The following is a 22,528-nucleotide window of genomic DNA, read 5'->3' on the forward strand; positions in this document are numbered from 1 at the left end:
TATGGTTTTGAGCTGTTAAGAAGCTATAACAATGTTATAAATAAAAGTTGAATTTGAAAAGCTAGAAGTCTCACCGTGTACTCTAATATTTTGTACCATGGTAATTTAATTAGGTATACATGTCTAAAAATACTGTCATGTTAGTATAGTAGTTCATCTGTGAATGAGGGAGGCATATATAGGTTTTTTTTCAATACCGATATATGTTATTCTAGTCAATAGCAAAAGTAGATGCATCTAATGTGAAGCCTCAATCTGTTCTGTTCAGTTGGAATAGACCTATTATAGAACATGTGTACAAACCCACCTACAACCCATATTTCACCCTGTATTGGCCCCTATTTAGTACCTACATAAATCTTCTACTGAAATTTCCTGTGTTCACCAGTTGGGGCTCACCTAACACCTAGAGTGAAACCCTCTTGCAACCCTTACTTCAAATCATGTTGTCCCCATGTTGCACCAACATGGAACTTGAAGCTGGTCTTGAGATAGGTCTTATGTCCATTGCCCAGTTCGGGCCCACCTGTGGCCCAGTGAAATACTGTTTGAAACCCACATGGGCAATTGTCATGGGGCCAAAATGAAATCTGCGGACAATCCCACGTGGGGCCCATTGGACAATTCCAAATGGGGCCCATTTTTCAGCCCACTTTGTACCCACATGTACCCCACATACTGTACAAATGCTGGCTGGACCCTTACCTCAGACCATGTTGTCCCCATATAACACCCACATGGAACTTGAAGTTGGACTTGATATGGGTCTTATGTCCAGTGCCCAATTCGGGCCCACCTGTGCCCAAGTGAAATACTGTTTGAAACCCACATGGGCAATTGTCATGGGGCCAAAATGAAACCTGCGGACAATCCCACGCGGGGCCCATTGGACAATTCCAAATGGGGCCCATTTTTCAGCCCACTTTGTACCCACAGGGGCCTCACATACAAATGCTGGCTGGGCAGATCCCCGCCGGTGTATAAATTGAGGGACGTGCGCGGTGAAATACTCGAGGGGACATTCTATGAAGCAGAGCTGCAGAAAGTCAAAATATCTCTGAAACGTGCGTTCAAGGTCGAGAAGGTTATAGGTTCTAAGACCGAAAAGGGGAAAAAGTGGATATAAGCAGTGTTGTGCCTGAAGGAGTTCATTGAACGATCGTTCATGAACTCGTTCATATTCTGGGTGAACGTGAACTGAACGTGCTGTATATCTGCCTGATGAACGTGAACGTGAACACGCTCATTCTGGCATTTATGAACGTCGTTCTCTCATAGTTCAATTTTGTTCTAGAGAGTGCCAGATTTCCATGGAGCCAGGCAAAATCCCGGCTATAACCACTGACTGTACAATATCTAGGCTACAACCGCTACAACACAATCTAAAACGGGCTTTATTATATAGGGGGAAAGACCAGACCTGGCAACACCATCCACCACAGAGTCGCACCGCGCATGCGTCATTAAATTGCGAAGGATGAATGGAGACAAAATCCGATGAAGGCAGCGGCACTACTTCTGTCTCAATGATGAATGAAATTTCATATGTCCACCTAAAAGAATTTTTTTGTGGTACATCCTTGTTTCCTACCTCAGCCTGGTTCCTACCTCAGATTGTTTCTTAATTCCTCATTAAAAAAACCATTCAAGCAGCACGTTCTTCCTCATGTTTCTGAGAATATACTGTAAAAAAAAGCTGCAGCTGGATACGAGTGTGGACTGAATGGGGGGCAACAACTGGAAAATGCCAGTATTCTTAGGGTAACAGCTTGCAGTACGGAAAAAATAAAAGAACTATGAACTAGTTCATTTTGGAACCTGCGAACTTAGTTAAAAAAATTTGAATTATGAACTATGAACTGAACTAGTTCAATTTAAAATGTGTGAACTGAACTTTGAACTAGTTCATGTAGAAAATGAACTTTCCCAACACTGGATATAAGTACGTTGGCAGGGTTGGCCCACTAGGTTTGATTCATGGATACCGCAGTCGGACTTGATACAGGTTTAATTCTTTTTTTTTTTTTTAAAGAAAAAAAAATGGAGGATCGCCGCTCTTTTTCAATAGAGTCTGGCTGCAGATCCACTGAGACTCATGTCCACTGAGACGCAGGAAGTGACATCACGTCCACTGACACGCAGGAAGTGGCATCACTAATCCACTGAGACGCAGCCATAGATATCTTCTATTATACATCTTACTTTTAGTTCATTTAAAAATGGTTCGCAGTTATCACTTGTTTGTATGCATATACAGTCGTCCCTCGCCACTTCGCGGCTTCACTCCATCGCGGTTTTTTGTCTATTGATTAAAAAGTTGATCGAGACAATGAAAATGATACATCGCTACGCACCGGAAGCATCTTTGCTCTTCGTAATTAGATGTATAATAATAACAATTATAATGTCTAATATTTATTTTCTATTATTTTTTCTAATATTTTGGGTAATACGAGTGTAATTTTCATGACCTACCTGTCCGATCCTCTTGTGTGCCACGCCCCCTTATTAACCACATATGCAGCCCTGATTGTGACCAGTTGTTTTCTGTCAATTTGATTCTGTTTCTGTCAGTGTCTATAACCCCAGGTCTGTCGTTGACGTTTTGATGTTACATGTTCCTGTCCCGCATGTGGAGTGATTCCAAATAAATCCTTCAATCCTGACTCCTCGTGTCCCCGTTCCTGCTTCCCTGTCCAGCAGTCATAAACTATTGGTGACTAAAGGATGTTATTCCATGTCTAGAGGGCTCTAATAATGTTAAAATCCGTATTTAGAAGGTCGTAAACAGGTTTCCAATGCTCATACTACGAAAATATTCGATTTCTAAAGAATCCTATTTCGCGGATTTCGCCTATTGCGGGTTATTTTTAGAACGTAACTCCCGCGATTAACGAGGGACCACTGTATTACTAAATCATAGATTATTTTAAAAATAGTTTGTGCTTATCACATTTGAATTATACATTTATAAAAGTAGTTTGTACGTATAATTAAGAATTGCATAACTTAAAATTTAATAAAATTGTGTACTTATCAAATTATATCACCTGTAGTCCTGATTGTGACTGTCAATGGTGACCAGATTTTTTCCCCCCTCAGAGTATTATATTGAAGCCTTAAAGACTGCAGAATTATGCTTCTCGCAGAGCTTTACTCCATACTTCTGTTATTCGAAGATAATGTAAGTGTTACATAAATAAATCACTATACATAGATAATTTGGCAAACATTTCTTGTAGTGTATTGATATATAAATTTGAACAAACGTGCAAAAAAAAAAAGTATATGGAACAGAATAAAAAGAATACAAATTTTTCCTTATGTAAACATGGCATGAATTTTAAGACCCATCCTATCAACGCAATTGGAGAGCAAGGTTTCCATGTCCTCCTTATTATTAAAAATAAACATGAATGGATCATTCCTGTTGTCACTTTGACCCTCCAGGACCTCTTGCGAATCCAGCACACGGCACTGCAGAGGTCCCTCATGATGCACGACTCCTATATGACATTGGAAGTGAATATCAGGGATCGAATAAGTTAATCAGGTGCAGCTGGTAATCAACAGGAAACCACCTAAGAAAAATGAGGGACACACACACACACACACACACACACACACACACCACTAGCATTCTATTCTATTACACTTTGTAGAGCAGTCTCACCCTCGAGAGAGGCTCCAAGTTTGCTTTCAGCAGGTGTGAAGCTTCCTCAGTCTTCCTCAGTCCATGTCTGAGTAGTACAAGTACACATCATTTACACTACCAAGACATAATGTTTCAATATCTCAATGTATCAATGGTGAATTACCCATATATGCAAAACCTCTCCATTAGCTGAATGCACTACCACTGATGAATTAATGGAATATCACCTTAAAAAACCTCCCTGCTGAGCTTTACCTGGTATTCTATATCTGACAAACCTCCTTCACTGCAAAGAAAGGGCACGTGATTCTGCATCTGAATGCATCTCAATGTAAAACACAATGCTTTCCATACATACTTTTCCAGACCACTGTTAGGCACCACCATTTCCTTATCCTTTGCATGTTAGACTGAATATAAAAAGACAAAAACCATGCATTCAGAATGTTAGAAAGGGCACCTTTTTCTCGTATAGATAACTATGCAACATTCTACAGCGTCGCAAAGAATATCTTCTTAATGACGTACTTACAGCAGTAAAGTGGAATGGTTCCCCCAAGGCCATGCAGAGTGCATACTGACAAAAACATCAATTGAAAGTATATCACAAGTGTTACACCCGACAATTCAAGGTGGTCCTTCTTACCATCAACATGAACACACCACAGTCCACAGATCCAATCTGTTTTGGAACATCCTGCAAAATACAATGCATGATACTAAGGACAGTTGTTTCCAATAGAAACATACGATGCATGAAATGGTACAACACAAATGGGTACCAAGGAATGCTAAATGTTAGTAAGATGTAGTTAAATAAACACTGTTCTGAGAACATATCTACTTCATACACCAGAGTTTAGGAAAATCCAGTTATGTTAATATGATTTTACAAACCAGAAATTCCTATAGATTACATACCTTGGAATGAAATTCCATTCTTTGCGTGTGAATCTAAATGCACCTGGGCTCGCAGTAACGTTGTCGGTTTAAACATCGTTACTGGGCACAAAGGGCAATGGAAACTATTGCAACAGTTAGCACATCTTGCTAACTGAGGCACGGCATTCCTTCGCCAAATTGACCTGTGCATCTGTTGGTCAAAATGAAAAACAAAGCACCGTGAAAACGATTGTGTATGCATTTATGGGCTTTTGAAGGAGTTAGAGTACTTGAATGCAATTAAGCAACACAGCGATTTGAGTCTGGCTAACTTACATTTACTGTATATATGCATTTCAGTTGCATGAAAACACCATTCAACTGATCAGAGTAATCCACGCATGAAAATAAGTTATTAAGTTAATGTAGCAACAACCTAAGCACGAATTGTGTTTTATAGCAGCCAAACAATAGCGAACAAAAAAACAATTCCAACCGTTCTAAACATAACGAACAAAAACCATTCCACTTCTAAACATAGCAAACAAAGTTCCCATCCTTCCTGAATAACTAATAACTGAACATATATAAACAATTAAAACTGAACTTACCGTTCTACTTTCCTTCGCCAATGTCTTGCTAAACAATGGACGCGCTGCTAATGCTCGTGAGTAAAGTATCCACCAAACTTTATGCGTGACGTCATTTCCGGGCGCTCAGTGGACTTCCTGCGTCTCAGTGGACGTGAGCCTCAGTGGATGTCTGCAGCCAGACCCTTCTCCTCTTTTTACCTCACGCTACCGTCAAACTCTTGTCTCTCCATCTTCCCCGATAACCAGATTTTGGATTACACCATGATGCTGTCGCGACCTATAGAGCTACGGGGCCTTACGAAGTAGGACTGGCTGAAATCATGTATTGTTACACGTGGCAAAATATTACACACCTGGAAAATATTTTTGAATTGTGCGATACGGAGGTGGAGGCAAAAAGAGATGCTGATCCTTTAGTAGATCTGCCTTACCTTTTCCCTCGGAAAATTAAAGTCGGATATTATGAATCTGTTTCACAGATTGTGTCCGAAATCAACGCTTCATTAAAAAAATTAGGTATGGAGTTTACTTCTCATACAGCGAGATTACGCGAAGGGTTAATATAACCAGACATCAGAAATACAGGGTCAAATTTAAACCTACTCTGGCCTACATGCTGGGCTTTTAGCCAGGTAGGTGGTATAACGTACAGATCTGGCCATCCAAATTGCGCGCGGGAAGGAAAGTGATCTCGCGTGACATCGGAGTATTTCCTGTGAACACAGAAAATGCATTGACACAGGAAAGACATGATCAGTAGGGGGCAGTCATGTAATGCACTGAACTGAAGCGGCAGCGAACATCACCGCGAGCTACTGTACAGTAAAAGGCTCATTTGAGATGAGCCAAATCTGCGCGGAATCGATGGGAAACGACTGGCTGAGGACACAGTTGTTCAAACAACTGTGATGTTGCATTCTCTTCTAAAATGTTTTATTTTTTAATCTAATATCATGTCTTGTGTATCGTATTTATTTTCATATAAAAGCAACAGAACTGAAACTATATCTTGTTTATCAGCAACACAGCACGTGAGCGTGAATAACGCGATATCCGCATTTGATCTCGTAGGTATCTGTTCCGCTTCCAGAGCTCTGTTCCACTTTTTTAACTTGACATAGCAACCTGTTTATTATCAAAAATCGAATATAGTTAAAGGAACATATAAAACGTTGTACTGCTCAATTTAAATAGTCCATACAGTCTGTGCTTTAGGCCTGTAAGTGATTAGGCTGTGATTAGGCCTGTAAGTAGTATTTTTAACCAGCAGTAATTTAAAATAATACATTTGGCTATGCTAAATATATATATTTACATTTGCATATTTATGCTGGGTTCATTCTCGAAAGAGCGGTGACTGACAGTGATATCGAAGCAATTGACTGGACAAAAATATTTTCCCCGTTAGTTCAATTTTGTATGTATTGGCAAAGTGATTATATTTAGTCCAATTTAGTTTAGTTTTTTTAGTTAATTTAGAAAAACGTTTGGAGCATTTTTTTATCGTTAAATATAAGGGGTATGTTGGGGTGTATTATTTCCTGTTAGAAAACATACATTTTAAAAGCTGAAAACCCATTAAAACATTCGCTATAAGCTGGAGCTTAACCATCAAACATTGTTTATTTTTTTCTGTAGATGAAAAAAAAACACGGGTTAATAAACAAACATAACATAAAGCAAGCCTTTATGGATTCTTTTAATTCCTATAGCCTATTTCAAGGACAATGTAAGCATTATTTTACAACGAATCAATCAATGAAATGGTATAAAACAGAAAAAAATATATTTCGCGAAATATTTTACAGTTTTGAATTATGTTTAGCTTCTGTCTGTATGACCATAAATTACAGAGTAACCATCTCTTCTCATAGAAGGCTAAAAAATGCAGTGATCACGCAGGCTCCGGTACACGCAATATACTGTATTTTGCTAACTTGACAACCTGTTCATTATCAAAATCAAATATAGTTAAAGGAACACTGCTCAATTTAAATAGTCCATACAGTCTGTGCCATTCAGCATGAGCACCACCTCACTGTGATTAGGCCTGTAAGTAGTATTTTTAACCAGCAGTAATTTAAAATATCTTGAATTACATTTTAACCCCCCCAGAGCCAATGGCGATTTCCATTTGCCTCGGGATCCGATTTTCGGAATCCGAGATTACGTCACATTCGGTAAAAACTCGGAAAAACCGAGTCGGATGCATTCCATTTGCCCCAGAAGTAGCAATACCATGGATCCATATGGAAAAAGCAAGATTTTTTGCTTAGCCGGACAACTTGTCGGATTTAAGGTACCTCAGTTTAAATGGCCTTTATCTTCGTTCACTTACAATTAGCCCGAACTACCTTAAATCCGACAAATAATCCAACTAATCATGAAATCCAATTCTAGAACGGTTAATTGGTAGCGATTGTTAGCAATATCACTTGATGACACATTACGCGCGGTGCTTCACGTATAAAACTCCGTAGCAACACGTCCACAGATAAGTTGGACGATATAGTGTGTGCGACCGATTTAATGAGCCACAAATGAGAAGTAGTGCTTAAACAGGATAAAGCTACAACTTTCCCTTCTGTTGAGAAAGAGCGCAGCCATCTTTGATTCTGAACTCGGGATCCTCTGCGTTATCCGAGATATTTCTCGGATCTCCGAAAAACGGGAGTGCGCATGTCATCACTTCCGGCTTCGAAACTCGGAATCCGAGTTCCCAGGGCAAATGGAACGCACCACAAGCCTGCTCTTCTCACCTTTATTCATAGGGTGGGGGAAGGTGAATTGGCACGTTTAAAAGTGACACGAACGACCCCCTCTCATTAACATTTGTGAGGTTAGATCTTGTAATTTGAAGGGTTGTGAAAGCCATAAGGTATTGCTAGGGTGCAAAGTCCAAGAAGCAATGAATATCTGCGCTGTGTTACTCGTTAGTTGCGCAGTAATAGTTTATGAATCACAAGAATAGGCCAACATGCAATTACGAAATACAATGCTCTGCAGTTTTTAATTTAACTTCTGAAGGCCATTTTGCGATCTCAATCGTCATACACCAGCATAGACCACCGTTTTCTCAATTATTTCTTAGATTTTTGTTTTAATATGCCACTCAAACGCACATAATGCTATGCCTTTATTCTCAAAATAGACTATTAGGATCTCATATTGCTACAACTTTGTACACAATACGGCAACAACTTTACAACGGGACACGTTATTTTTGTTATTATTATATATTTTTGATAACAGCATATACTCAACAACAACAATGCCAAAAAAGCTTATTTATTCAAGTGATCAGAAATATACTGTACAATCATCAGAAATGTGTCATACATATTGTCTCAATAGAATTCTGGCAAAGAGAACAAGCAGAGCCCACAGACCAAAAATAAGACAGGGACTACCCGGCTTGTAAAAAAGAAATCAGTGGGTATTTGCTAATTTATTATTACGCAAGCAGCGCCATGTGCAGTATAGCTTCATATGCCTGTCTGCGGTGGGAACATCATATTCACAACTAATTTTAATGTTACCATCTACAGGCTGTTCTAATTGAACATAGATGTCCTGCTGCAGTCACTGTTTCCAAGGAACAGATATCAGAATTCACAAGAAGGCTTCTGAATTTAGAGGCAAGGATTGGTTTGTTGGAGGCGCGTTTCAGTGAGAAAACTCATCCTCCGACAGCGGATCAATCCACATCCACAGATCCATCCGTTGTTCCTTCAACGTCTGTGGATACTCAAATGGACTGCCAAGTCTTTTGATATGTGGTCATCTCCTCAGTCTGTTCACGAAGACCATTCGCTGTCAGCGCACCTGGGTAATGCTGATTTTGGTGTTCCTTCTTCAGCCTCTACACCATTAACTGTCCGGACTTCTCAACCTACAAACCAGTTAGCGGGCTCAGCATCTGTAGGATTAACCAACAACCCAGTGGTGACGAATTCGATGCTCCATAGTGAAAATTTGCCGAATCAAGATTATTCAGCATTTTATCATCCTTCCGTCATGACATCATTCCATTTGAGATTGCCTGAAACACCAAGAAACACCTCCCGTTCTCATCACCATCATCATATTCGCCGGTCTCTCATGCAGGGGGTAATCCTTCCAGATGTACTTTTAAATCATGTTTCAGTAGAGACCGAGAATAAACTGTATCTGGACTCAACAGGACCAGACGGGAAACCAAGGGCAGATCGTTTCGCTGTTCTGGGCGGGTTCTGTTAACTTTGACGGCTCCAGGGGGAAAAATGCACTACCCAACAACCTTCGTCAAGCACTTTCAGATGCTGTTTGTCGGAGATTCAACCCCGCAGTTCGTGACTGGAAGCTGATGAGACAGACTTAATGAACTTCTCCGAAATAGAAGAACAACTTTTCCACTTTTTAAAAAAAAAAAAAAAAGTAAAAAAAAAAACTTGCAGAACTCACTGGAGCACTTTTTGTTACGATCCGTGCGTGCGGGGGAGCGGGCAGGCAAGCGAAGCCGAAAGTGCAGGCAAACGGGTTTTACTAGGCATAGACAGGACCAACACGGTAAACAACATCGACTAACATCAATGACGGACACCCAACTAAGGAAGACGTGGACTAATATACATGAAACAAGCCAAAATAACAGGGAACAGCTGGGCACAATTGGGGAAGCACACGTGGATAATGAGGGGGCATGGCACACATGAGGAGCGGACGGAGCTGGGCGTGACACTTTTTATACTTAACAGTTGTATCCGTTGTCAGTCATATAATAAAAACTTCATTGTTTAGGATATCGGGGCGGCATGGTGGTTCGAGTCTCTGTGACATGCTGAGGCTAATTGGGGATACTAAATTGCCCGTAGGTGTGCATGTGTGAGTGAATGGTGTGCGAGTGTGCCCTGTGATGGGCTGGCCCCCTGTCCAGGGTTGTTCCCTGAAAAAGACGAGCTACCTGTCAAACATGCCTATCTTCATTTGATGTTGCTTTAAAATGTTGAAATTTATAATGAATTTCTGATCGCGCTTGCGTCATGTCCGAAAAACGTGTTTTAGCTTTCACTCTCCGCACAAATGATTGGATATGCACCTAATTGCGCACATTTATATCTATTATTATTTATATCTATTATTTTACAACTATAGATTTCATTTTAGCCAATTCGTGATTTGAGAAGGCAAATTGAAACAGAGTAGGTCAACTCACTGTCTGCCGCTTGGTCTTTACTTTAAGAAACAAAAAGCTTATGTTTAACGAAAAATTTTTTTTCTAAATTAACTTAATAAAAAAGAAACGAAATTATAAATACTTTGCCATTACATACAGAATGAATTACCGATATGGCGCGAGACATAATGATGATATGGCGCGAGAAACAATGACACCGGGAAAAAAAATCCACTTTTCTCTCTGGCTGCCTGCTGTGAAACAAGACATAACAAATACTGCCCAAATAGCCATCTTTGAGCGCGGAATCACTGCTGAGTTTGAAACGACCGAGGCATTGCTGTCTGTGCAAGCCATATTGCTTGCCATACCAAAGGTGATGATTTGTTTGAGCAAGTTGTTTTGGCAATGAACAAATTTGAATTACTGTACCATTTGACAAGTTAAGTGGCCTTGCCACCGATTGAGCTTCAGCCATGCTTGGCCAGCAAAAGGGACTAACTGCATTGTTTAACTCTTGGGGGTCCAGTGCATCATCGTCGAGTTTTCGCGTCTATTTCAGTTTATATCTCGCTGAAATCTTACATCTGTACAATCATGAAAAAAACGCTGTCTAAATCCGTAATCTGTCTTCTATTGAAAACGTCCATTGTCGGAAGTATGGACCTTTTTCACGAAAACCGGAAATATGTAATCGTAGGGTAAACTTAGTTCCGGTCAAGCGTCAATGCATTAGAAAACCCGGGATCTGAGAAAATGGAGCAGAAAATGTACACGACCTCTCTGACTAATTTACCGAAATTTACATTTGCGGATGTTGCTAAGCTCGTGGAGGAAAACTCCGTCACGAGAACGAGCAAACTTTATAAAGGCTACAAATTTTTCCACAAAGAATTTGTCCATAAGTATCAAGGTAAGTAGGGGGCAATCATGCTAACTGTTACTGAACTGTTAGCTTGAATGACAAATCATTAGCGTGTCCACTTAGACCTAGGGTTAGGTTTATAGGGTTATGAATGTATAGTATAGAGGAAATAGACTACCTTACTAAAGCAATATAACACTCGTGGTTGTGATCATTTAACATTTTTCTCTGACAATGTCTGTTTATTTGCGTGTTTGCATGTCACAGTATCAAATGTAGTAGATGGGCAGGTTTTTGTGAGGGCTAGATGCTACGCATCTCAGAGGAAAAACGAGGAGCCTCACAAGCTAGAGGTTTGACCACTGAGTGCACAAGTTCCCTGTGCTTCTTACTGCCGTTGCAGTACTGTTCACTTGCTGCCGAGTTTCTGCACAGCTACAGAGTAGATAGAAAGGTTCTCACACGCACTCTTTTGTTTGTGTAGCCTTGCTGGCCACAGGAGTGCTGTGTTTTATATTGTTTTGATTAAAGAGTAACAATAGGTGTTTTCACACATAAGTCTGGAAATCTAGCTTAATGATGTGCAGGAGCTTTGACACAGCTCTTTCTTTTCCATTTCATTCCATAAGCTATAAATCTCTACTGCTGTTTCAACCCTTTCCTTAAACTGTTACTTCTGTTTACCATTGACAGTGATGTACTGTTATGAACAGTGATGTCAAGTACACCATGCTTATTAGTATTTCCCTGCTTTTTCTTTTGGTGTATAGGTATCACTTGCCACTGACAATGGACGTCTGGTGGCCTTTTCTTGCAGCTGCGTAGCTGGCAAAGGTTTCTGCAACCACATTGTGGCCCTACTATACCAGACAGCACATTTTTCCCAACTTGGCAATAAGACTGTCCCTCCACCTCTTGCCTGCACAAGTGATTTACAGCGATGACATAGACCAAGAACACAGATGGGTGTAAGATAAGGTTGTTTATTAGCCTACTCTTTTTCATATGACTTAAGGATGGATAATTCAAATACACACACACACACCTGGCTGTTCCTAATGAGAACCCTTCACTTCATTTGATTTGTGCAAGTACTGAAGAAAAAATTAAAATTAAGTGAACGTACGTAGGCGGGTGGAGCCAAGCTACACACACACACACACACACACACAGAGCGATTATATTTTACTTTGAATTTTAGGGAATCCATCCAGAACCTGTGAGTGATGTGGTGGTGAATAAGGCAACAGCAGCAGGCAAGAGTGGTCTTAGGTCCACATTGTACCAGGCATACTCAGGTCAGATGACAATTTATGTCCATATTACTTTTACTGTGAAATCAAAATGTTGAATTAGATGGTTGACTTAACTGAATTCTTTCTTTCTTTAGGACCATTTCCTGACCCTGATTTGATGGCTGCTGGAGCCAAGCTGCGCGAAGTTCAACCTCAGCCTCTCATTGCACTTGTGTTAGATGGGTTGTCTGAACTAGAGCTGACTCCATCTAAATTTGGCCCTGTTCCACGTGGATCCCCCCTATCATACCATTGTCCACCTGAAACATCCAGTGACCTTATCCTGCACCACTTGGCCCCTGAATTCCCAGCTCTTCCTCTTGATCAGCATACCTTCTCTAACCTGGACTTTGTTCCAACAGTGCACCAGCAGCTGCACCTGCAGTCATTGCAAGTGTCACCACAAATGGCCAGTGAAATTGAGAAGGGAAACAGGCAGCAGTTCAGATGTCCTGCCTGGGCGCAGCTACGGCAACCACGTTTAACTGCCAGTTGCTTTCGAGAGGCCTGCTCTTCCTGGGAGGGAAAGGCAGATCCAGAGGCTGCAGCAAAGGCCCTTGCTGGCCAAATGATAAGAGGCTCGAGAAAGCAGACTGCTGCAATGCTGCGAGGTCTGCAAATGGAGTCAGAAGTCCTGACCAATTATGCTCAGTTAAGGCGAGTTAATGTGCTGTCTGTTGGATTTGTCATTTCACCAGAAGCACCACATCTTGGGGCTAATCCAGATGGTAGGGTCTATGACCCCTCAGAGTCACCGCCGTTTGGACTTGTAGAAGTGAAGAGCACCACAAAACATGATGCTTCGCAGGTTGCGCACCTTAAGAATGAAAATGGCTACGTCAGCCTGAGGCAGTCACACCGGTACTACTGGCAGGTCCAGGGACAATTAGCAGTAACCGGCCTTGAGTGGTGTGACTTTGTCACAGACACTCAGGCAAATTTATATGTTGAAAGAGTTTGGCGAGATGATTCATTCATACTCAAAATGAAGGACAAATTAGACCTTTTCTATCACAAAATATACATGGATGTGTACTTGGAAGCACACTGAATTAAATTATTTGCTGTAATGGGAATGTTTTTTATTAATCAGTTTATTATCCAATCCAATCCAATCCAGCTTTATTTATAAAGCACTTTAAATAACCTGTACAGGACCAAAGTGCTGTACAGTAACAAATAGATAAAACAAAGAACATAAAAACATAATAACATAAAAACATAATATATAACTAACTAAAACAATCAAAAATAAAAGCGCAACAACAAACATCTCATTAGGTGTTAAAGGCCAGATTATAGAGATGGGTTTTCAGAAGTGATTTAAAAACAGACAAAGAAGAGGCCTGTCTGATCTCTAACGGGAGATCATTCCACAGTTTGGGAGCTGCCACAGCAAAAGCACGGTCTCCTGTAAGTTTATGCTTAGTCCTGGGTAAAATGAGGAGCCGCTGATCCGCGGACCGGAGAGAGCGGGTGGATGTATAAGGTAGTATCAGTTCCGAAAGATAGGATGGGGCAAGGCCATGAAGGGCTTTAAAAGTAAACAAAAGAATTTTAAAATGAATCCTAAAAGAAATGGGCAGCCAGTGGAGTGAAGCTAAAATAGGGGAAATGTGCTCAAACTTGCGAGTGCCAGTTAAAAGACGAGCGGCAGCATTTTGCACCCTCTGGAGGTGAGCGATGGATGAAGCACTGACCCCTATATATAGTGCATTACAGTAATCCAGCCGGGTGGTCACAAAGGCATGGATTACGATCTCAAAATGTTGCCGGGTAAGAATTGGCTTTATTTTAGCCAGCTGCCTCAGCTGGAAGAAGCTTGATTTTACGACTGCCTTAATCTGACTGTCAAACTTGAGCTCAGCGTCCACGTTAATCCCCAGGTTTCTAACAACTTGCTTTTTGTACTGATCTAAGGAATCTAAGTACACACTGGGGGCCCCAGTAGGGTTACCAAAAACCATCACCTCAGTCTTCTTATCATTAAATTTTAAAAAATTAAGAGCCATCCAGGCTTTAATGTCATCGAGACACTGAAGTAATGGCTGCACAGAGTACGTGCCTTTTTTCTTTAAAGGGACATAGATCTGACAGTCATCAGCATAAAAATGAAAAGCAATGCCATGTTTTCTTAGTATAAAACCAAGAGGGAGTAGATACAACGAGAAGAGGAGGATGTGAACTATCTTTTCAATAATCTTAGAAAGAAAAGGCAGTTTGGAGATAGGCCTGTAATTTGCAAGAACCGTGGGGTCAAGAGAAGGTTTTTTAATCAGCGGTTTGACTACCGCATGTTTAAAATCCATAGGGACCACACCTGACACCAAACTGTGATTTATCAGTTTAAGAACCAAAGGTCCAACTGTGGGCAGAACCTGTTTAAAGAATTTAGGAGGGACAGCATCGTTTGGAGACCCAGCAGGCTTCAAACGACCAACAATCTCCTCTAAATAGAACAAAGTCACAGGCAGGGCTAGACATAAGCCGCGGCACCGCGGCCAATGGCCGTCGTGCCTTTCAAAATTGGCCGCACGCCTCCTCAAAATTGAAGTACCTTACGGCCAAGATTGGCCTGCCTTTAATGTTTGTCTGGCCGTATGCCCCCTTTTTACCGAAAGTAACGTTCATTACACAAAAGACTTGCGCACGACAAGGTTCACTTTACCTCGTCAACAATCGATGCATCTGTACTGAACCCGAACCCAACCTTCGATACGAGAAACGAGGTCGACCCGCACATCTCGTAATTCCCAACTACTGAATGAACCGCAATGAATTCTGGACTAATACGATCATGTGTTCGTCGCATGATTGGCTGGTACGGTATGTATCGTCCAGCCTACTATGGAGCCACAGCAATGACAATGGTGCATCATCGGGGGTTACGTTTTTGATTGGAAAAGCCATCCGACGGTTTCCGAATAACAGATAGGTGTCCTCTTCGGTAATCATCGTGTAGTTGTCGTCTGCTGCTTATGCTGTCACCATGCCTCGCAAAGATCGAGAACGTAAAAGAAAGCAAGCTGAACTCGCGGCTACTGCCGCAAAATGTTGAAAATTATCTACTTTGTTCAGGTAAGTGTCAGATGGTGTTGTAAAAAAACATTTGCCGAGGCAGAGCAGATTTGACTCAGAGAAGTACCAAGCTCTGCTGGGAGGATATAGGACTGGTAGCGTGCAGTGTGCAAAAAACGAACGTCAAGTCAATTGCCATGTACACTAAAAGAATACGGGTGTTCTGAGCAAACAAATACAAAAATATTGACGGCTCCTTTATTGTTGGATTTTGTTTTTTGAAATAAAGCTATATATATCTATATATATATATATATATATATATATATATATATATATATATTCTGTCTCAAATCGAAGGTCGTATTGCGTAGGTTGTCTAAACTTGGTAATTACAGTAATTGGTAATTAGTGACTCAGTATTGGCCCAATGCCTTTTTGGAAAGTTTCTGCTTTTTTGAAAATAAAAAAATGCATCCTTTATGGAAATAAAATTCCTCCACAAGGCCCGAGGTGTCCTATGAAATTTAAATAAATGAAAAAACATTTTTACTCCAGATTTTGGCCTTGTGCCCAGGCTTAATGGCCTTGTGCCCTAGAAAAAATATGAATAGCCAAGGCCAAAGTGGCTGTGCCCTCCTAAATCCTTATGTCTAGCCCTGCACAGGCTCAAACCTGTCAAACACGGCGGGGCAGGGAACAGAGACTGAAGGGTCAAGAGTAAAAGGAGAGATTTGAGCCCTAGTGAAGGAGACCTTCTCAAGAAAAAAGCGTAAAAAATTCTCACATGCTACAGGGGAGGGCTCGATAAAATTTGTCTGCGGTGCATTAAGAACAAAATCAATGGTCTTAAATAAAACACAAGGATTATGACAATTTGACAGAATTAAGTCAGAAAAGTGTTTTCTTTTGGCCTCTTTTACAGTTGATTGATAATGGCACCAACAGTCCTTTAATATCTGAAAAGAGACTTGCAGTCTGTCTTTTTTCCACTTGCGCTCAGCTCGGCGACACTCGCGTCTGACAGCTCTGGTCGTGTCGTTCAGCCAGGGCTCCGATTTAGCTTTAGGCTGTCTGGTTTTTAATGGAGCCACCGTGTCCAAGGCAGTCCGGCAGGTGGAGTAGAACCATGAACTAAGCTCCTCAGTCTGGTTATTGAAAAGCTCCGGGATTTTACAGTTCTGGTTAAACACTGCTGTAAACTGCTCAGCAGTGGAGGAGTTAATAACACGACAGCGACGAGCAGCAGTGCGAGGTTTAACTGTGGCACAGACGAGGGCAACTTCAAATATCACAGGCATATGGTCAGAAAACACAGCATCACAAATCTCTAAGTTAGAAACAGGCAGACCATGAGATAAAACAAGATCAAGTGTGTGTCCACGTTCATGTGTGGGACCGGCCACACATTGCACAAGATTAAAAGAATCGATAAGGTTTAAAAAACCCTTTACCATGGGCATATCAGGACAACACACATGAATGTTAAAATCTCCCACAATAAGAACATGATCATATTTTGGCATGTATTCAGCCAAGAAGTCAGCAAAGTCATTCACAAAGTCTTTATTGTATTTTGGGGGGCGATAAACCACCGCACACAACACAGTGCGAGAGCAGCCCAGCTCAAACACACTGAGTTCAAAGCTGGCGAATGAGAACCGTATTGATAGTTGCTTACACCTAAAACGATTTTTAAAAATCGTTGCTATTCCCCCTCCTCGGCCCAACATCCGCGGGGAATTAAAATAGCAGCAATCGTCAGGTAAAAGTTCAGAGAAGATGCTGCACTCACCAGCACTCAGCCACGTCTCACACAGGCAGAGAAAGTCCAATCCTCGGGAAGTGAAAATATCCTTCAGGATAAAAGTTTTGTTTGTTAGGGACCTAGCATTAACCAGGCCAATCCTGATAGGAAGCGGTACATCCGTATCGTCAGCCGTCTCGGCAGCCCGACACACAGGGCGCAGGTTCCGCAGATTCACCCCACGCCAGCGGGGACGGGGAGAGCAGGGTTTTCGGTGCTGGAACGTACCATCAAAACCAACAACCGGTACCAGCCAGGCGTTGACAGGTTCCAGCGAACGCCGAGGTATAAAGAAGTGAGGCACCGCTCCGTGTTTTCTGAAAAATGGCGTGGAATAGCAGCCTAAGGAAGCTTTCAGCTTCACCTGCTGGCCACTGCGGTGCCCCCGGCGCTTGCGGCCCTTACGGCGGAGGGGTGTGATTTGGGCACGGCACAAATGAGCCGGGATGTCCGACAGGAACGGAGGCAAAGTTTTATGACCAGCAAAGCTCAACTTTACTAGATCATTGGCAGAAAATTGGAGATCCAACAGAGTCTGGCGATCATACACCCAGAAAGAGTTTACATTTATCGTAAGACTTAACCCTCTTATTTTGCTCATTTCATGTTAATCAATTTTGTGTTCCTGGTCAAACATGACCGTTCCATTAAGACTCATCATAAAAACTGTAATAATACATATATTATCACTAATTATTCTGTTAGATTTTTTTTACCAACTTAATTTCTTGTGAACATGACATGTTTTGAACTTCTATTTGTAATTTTTGGCCTTTATGGCTCATTGATCTGACCTTATATATTTTGAATTTGAGTTCTAAAAAACATAATTTCTGGATTATTTTGACTACAAGACATAATCAGATAAAACATAGCATACTGTTTATCACAGACTACTTTGGTCAAAATTACCAAGGACATTTGTTATGAAACCATTTTTAATTTTTAAACAGTCACATAAAATACCACCTGTTGTGTTCCTGGTCAAATGTGACCGGGAATATTTTATTTGCGTACAAAGGAAATTATCCCAAAACTACACTTGACAATATTCCAAGATCAATGTCTTAATATGTTAAAGAACAAATATCAAGAACAATAACATTACAATGTTCATAATTCTATCAGATGTGTTTTTGCCTGATAACAGAAAAAAACTGAAAACTGATAACAAAACCAGGCTTCTAAACTTGGTGGAGTGAGTTAACTCAAATTTCACTGGTGTTTTTTCTCATGCACATGTGGGACAATATGTGCAGGTTGTTGCATGTCTCTTGCAAATATATGCATTGCATTTAAGGCATACAATGCTTGTTTTTACATCTCTTGGTGCACATAGACTGCACCTCTTCCTCTTGTCACCTCTCTTTCTTGCAGCAAGTGAACTTGCTTCTCGGCCTTGTATCTCTGTCACCAATGCTGCAGAGGCTGGTGTTCGGGGAAGGTGTTGGCGTTGTTGAATGTGGGGTGCCAGCATGGCTTTCCCTAACTCCTCCAGGAATATGGAGCAAGTAAGGCGGGAGGCAGCTCAGGCTTGTTTCTTCTGATCGTTCCCAACATGGTCAATTTTTTTTGGAGCAGCTCCTGACCAAGAGCATAGGAGGTGAAGAAATTATCACATCCACCCACTTGTCCCAAACCTCTCTGATCGCTGCCAGTTTGTCTTGTTGACGACGGCATGGTCTTGTATCACGGTTGTCAAAGCGAATCACCCGTGACAACATGTGAAATTTCTGGAGTGACATGGTGGCCCGAAAAATTGCCCGACCAGACTCTGCATCCCATAAACTGCTGGCAGATTCATTTCTGGATCTGTACACACCAGTTAAAATCAAAATACCCATGTATGCCTTGATGTCTGTCTGGTTTACCTCCTTCCAATTGTCTTTGAAAATCCGTTTTCCCTCCAAGTTGGTCATGTTTATCACTATGGTTACGATGGACTCAGTCAGGAACAATTCAAAGCAGGATTGGATGTCATCAATTCGGGATATGGCATATCTTGTAGGTCCTGGGGCCATCCTGATGACATTTTCAGCTGAAAGCCTACCTTGATTCTCAGGTGGGGATGAAGACCAGGATAAGTTCCCATTCTTTGACTTCAATGTGGCAGCAGCCTCAGCATGACCATGCTCTTCATCACTGGATTCCTCCTCATCTGTTATTTCTTGGTCTGGGTTATATTCCGTGTCGTCTTCAGCTTCTGACACTACCTCCTCTAATCCATCCTCACTGTCAGTTTCCTGGCCTCTCTCCTCCTCACCAGTGTGGTAATCAAATATGTAATCAAGAGCCTCACTTACGGTATATCGACCTGCCATGGTGCTGCCACACAACAAACTGTGAGCAAGGCCTCAAAAAAGCATTATATACCAAATCTACGGGAAAAGTTCAATGTTATTGAAACACTGCTGCAACTTCCTGCGAGAACTGCTAACACAGGTGTTGTTCCCGTGGGAAAGAGTTTTTTTACTGTTGTCTCCCCCATTCTGCCCGTTTCTGACCGGTACACTAAGAGTATATAAAAGTTGAATAAAACACAAAACAATTTATGTAAAACAATACAATTTATTTTGTGTGTAAAAATCCTCTTCATGGACAAAGTCATGGAATCATAGGTCAGTCTGATCAAGTTAACAACATTTTTCAGAGATAAAACTTTTAAAACGGTCAAGTTTGACCGGAACACAGCAAGAGGGTTAATAAAATCAACACAAACAAACATAATACTGGCAGTGACAGACGGCAAGCCACACACACCGGCGCCATCTTGAATCTTGAGTCCATGTAATGACCACTATTAATCATTCAACATTTCACATGTTCATGTATTAACCTGTGTAGTTAATTTATTAAGCAGTTAAGTATTTATCACACTGCCTCACTAATGCTCCTACTTGACTTACTGATACTGTAAAATGTAAAGTGAATTGCAATAAATCAGTTTATTAAATCAATGGCTCCTAGTACAAAAAAATTATACTGTTTTGGGCCTGAAAATTCAAAGTGTGTGTGTGTCATTAAGGGGAGACCACATGAGTTTAATAAATAATATTTTTTTTAATCCTTTAAGTAACTATTTACTTAAGTGGGAAAGGGGAAATGGGGAAAAGAAAAGAGCTGCAGCCATATCTATCTTTTCATTCCTACCCTGTTAATGGTGAAGTTTGACGGAAATGGGTTCAGGCTATCTGGCAGGATGAAGGACCAAACTTCACAGTTAAAAAAGGGGAGCACTTACAAATGCAGCAGACACTTCAACTACTTTGTTTTAGATCTGTCTTCACAAGACAAAGGTCCTTGAAAATTCACCATGACACAACAGTTGTGCCAGATCTGGCTGACAGTACCCATCAGAGTGAGAGGTACAGGTGAATCCCAGATGTGATTGGACTTAATTCTACCTATCACCCTTTCGACCACTATCCTGAGATGTGCTATGGCCTGTGTCTTCTCAGTATCCTCTCTTGTGAATTGGGCTGAACGCTTGAAGGTTGGGATGATGAGTTTTGCCCCAACACCAGAAAGAAGATCTTCAATGATGAATCCTTTGTCAGCCATCACTTCATCACCTGACTCAAGTAAGGGAAGGATTCCACTGATCTTTGTTATCTCCTTGTCAGAGATGCTTCCAGTGTACAGCGGCGAGAAGAATGTCACTAAACCATTAGGAGCAACTCCGATCAGTCCCTTCAAGGTTGTCCTGTTCTTGTAGTGGGAGAACGTTTCTGATTGCAGGGTCAGTGAAGAGGCTGCTGCCACAGTAATCTCAGTGCAGTCCAGTATCACGCGGAGATTGGGACAGTACCTCTTGAACTTTTCTGGCATGATGGACTTCACCTTCTCCCTACTCACCCAAAGAGGAAGCGTCCCCAGAATTAAGAAGAGGTAATTGGCCCAGGTGATGGTCACACGGCTCACAGTGGGAACACTTAACTGGAACATGTCAGCAATGACCTGCTCCTTCATGCCGACAGCTACACGCATACTGTAAATAAGAAATTCATCGATTAATGGCATGCTGCGAGGGTGACTGGGACTGATGTAGGGCTGAAACGATTCCTCGAGTAACTCGAGTAACTCGATTACAAAAAATCATCGAGGCAAAATCCTCTGCCTCGAAGCCTCTATTAATTCATTTTAAAGTTCATGTCACGTTTTTTCGCAATGATTTTTGCATTACTGTGACAATGCACTTACGCTTACGTCACCCACGAAGCGGAAGGAGACGGCGGTGTTTTGATTTGAGGGCGCGAGCGCGGACTACTGTGGGCTGCATAATGGAAGGGAGCAATGGCGATGAGCAAAGAGAAAACAGAAGAAAACGACAAAAAATGTCAAAAGTTTGGAATCATTTTAAATTAAAAAATAAAGAGAACGCTGTAGTATGTGTCCACTGTAAGGTCGAGCTAACTTACCACAATAGCACGTCGTCCATGCTGCAGCATCTCAACAGGAAACATCCGCTCTACTCAGAGACCGGAGGAGGACGCTCACCCGAGACCAGGTAAATAAATTCAATGTAGCGTTAAATCAATGCGATTGTTAATCGAGATAGGGGCTGTTAAATAATGTACGTTAATTATGTAAGGGATAAACCACAACGGTCAGTGCAATACTGCACGACGGATGTAGAGCTAGGATACTAGTAGCCTTGATAGCTAGCTAGCGATGCAAACTTGGGCTAACCTAGGTTACTTAAAACACAAAACACAAATCCGATTACTCGATGGAATTTTCAGTAGAATACTCGATTACCAAAATATTCGATAGCTACAGCCCTAGACTGATGTTTTCACTGGTGCCTTCACTTGTCCTCTTTGCTTTACTCCAGTAGACCAGTCGAGAGGCAGATGGTGCAATGGACTCCCAGAAGATGTTAAACACATGCTCAGATGGAAATTTAGTGTAAAATCTCATCTGGTCATCTGACGCACAGTACCGGCTGAAGAGGACGGGGGGTGGCAAGGCTTTCTTCATCTTGGTTTCCAAGTCTTGGATGTAATCCATGATATCATCTAGCAAACCTGTGGTGATTGAGAAGACAAAATTCAGTCCTCCATTCAATTTAGTGAAATTATAAAGCCATGTGGATAGCAGTATTTCTTTTATCAACTTCAAAAGTTTATGGAAATGAACAATTAGGTTTATTTAAATAAGTTTCACATTATGTAGCCATAATGAATCATTATTTCATCCATTTGTTATGAATGACACCGATCATTTGCATTGCATAGCTTCGTAGCTTTCAACCTGTC

At 41.3% G+C, this 22,528-nt stretch overlaps 2 long non-coding RNA genes across 5 annotated transcripts; both read right to left on the reverse strand.

Moving 5' to 3' along the window:
- Nucleotides 1–3,236: 3,236 nt before the first annotated feature.
- Nucleotides 3,237–5,312, reverse strand: LOC140583078 (uncharacterized). Of its 4 annotated transcripts, none has more exons than XR_011985865.1 (7): nucleotides 5,149–5,312; nucleotides 4,577–4,748; nucleotides 4,302–4,352; nucleotides 4,014–4,065; nucleotides 3,911–3,941; nucleotides 3,674–3,740; nucleotides 3,237–3,506 (listed from the first exon to the last, which is right to left on the reverse strand). It is a non-coding gene; the product is annotated as an uncharacterized lncRNA (long non-coding RNA). The 4 variants fall into 4 exon arrangements; XR_011985864.1 differs by having other exon boundaries at nucleotides 4,188–4,352; XR_011985862.1 differs by lacking the exon at nucleotides 3,911–3,941 and having other exon boundaries at nucleotides 3,239–3,506; nucleotides 4,188–4,352.
- A 14,805-nt stretch (nucleotides 5,313–20,117) lies between these two features.
- LOC140583034 (uncharacterized) lies at nucleotides 20,118–22,242 on the reverse strand. Its single transcript, XR_011985825.1, has 3 exons — nucleotides 21,689–22,242; nucleotides 21,471–21,543; nucleotides 20,118–21,258 (listed from the first exon to the last, which is right to left on the reverse strand). It is a non-coding gene; the product is annotated as an uncharacterized lncRNA (long non-coding RNA).
- Between the last annotated feature and the right edge of the window lie 286 nt (nucleotides 22,243–22,528).

Source organism: Paramormyrops kingsleyae, chromosome 25, assembly GCF_048594095.1.
Source record: "Paramormyrops kingsleyae isolate MSU_618 chromosome 25, PKINGS_0.4, whole genome shotgun sequence".
In the NCBI taxonomy this organism is placed as follows: Eukaryota; Metazoa; Chordata; class Actinopteri; order Osteoglossiformes; family Mormyridae; genus Paramormyrops; species Paramormyrops kingsleyae.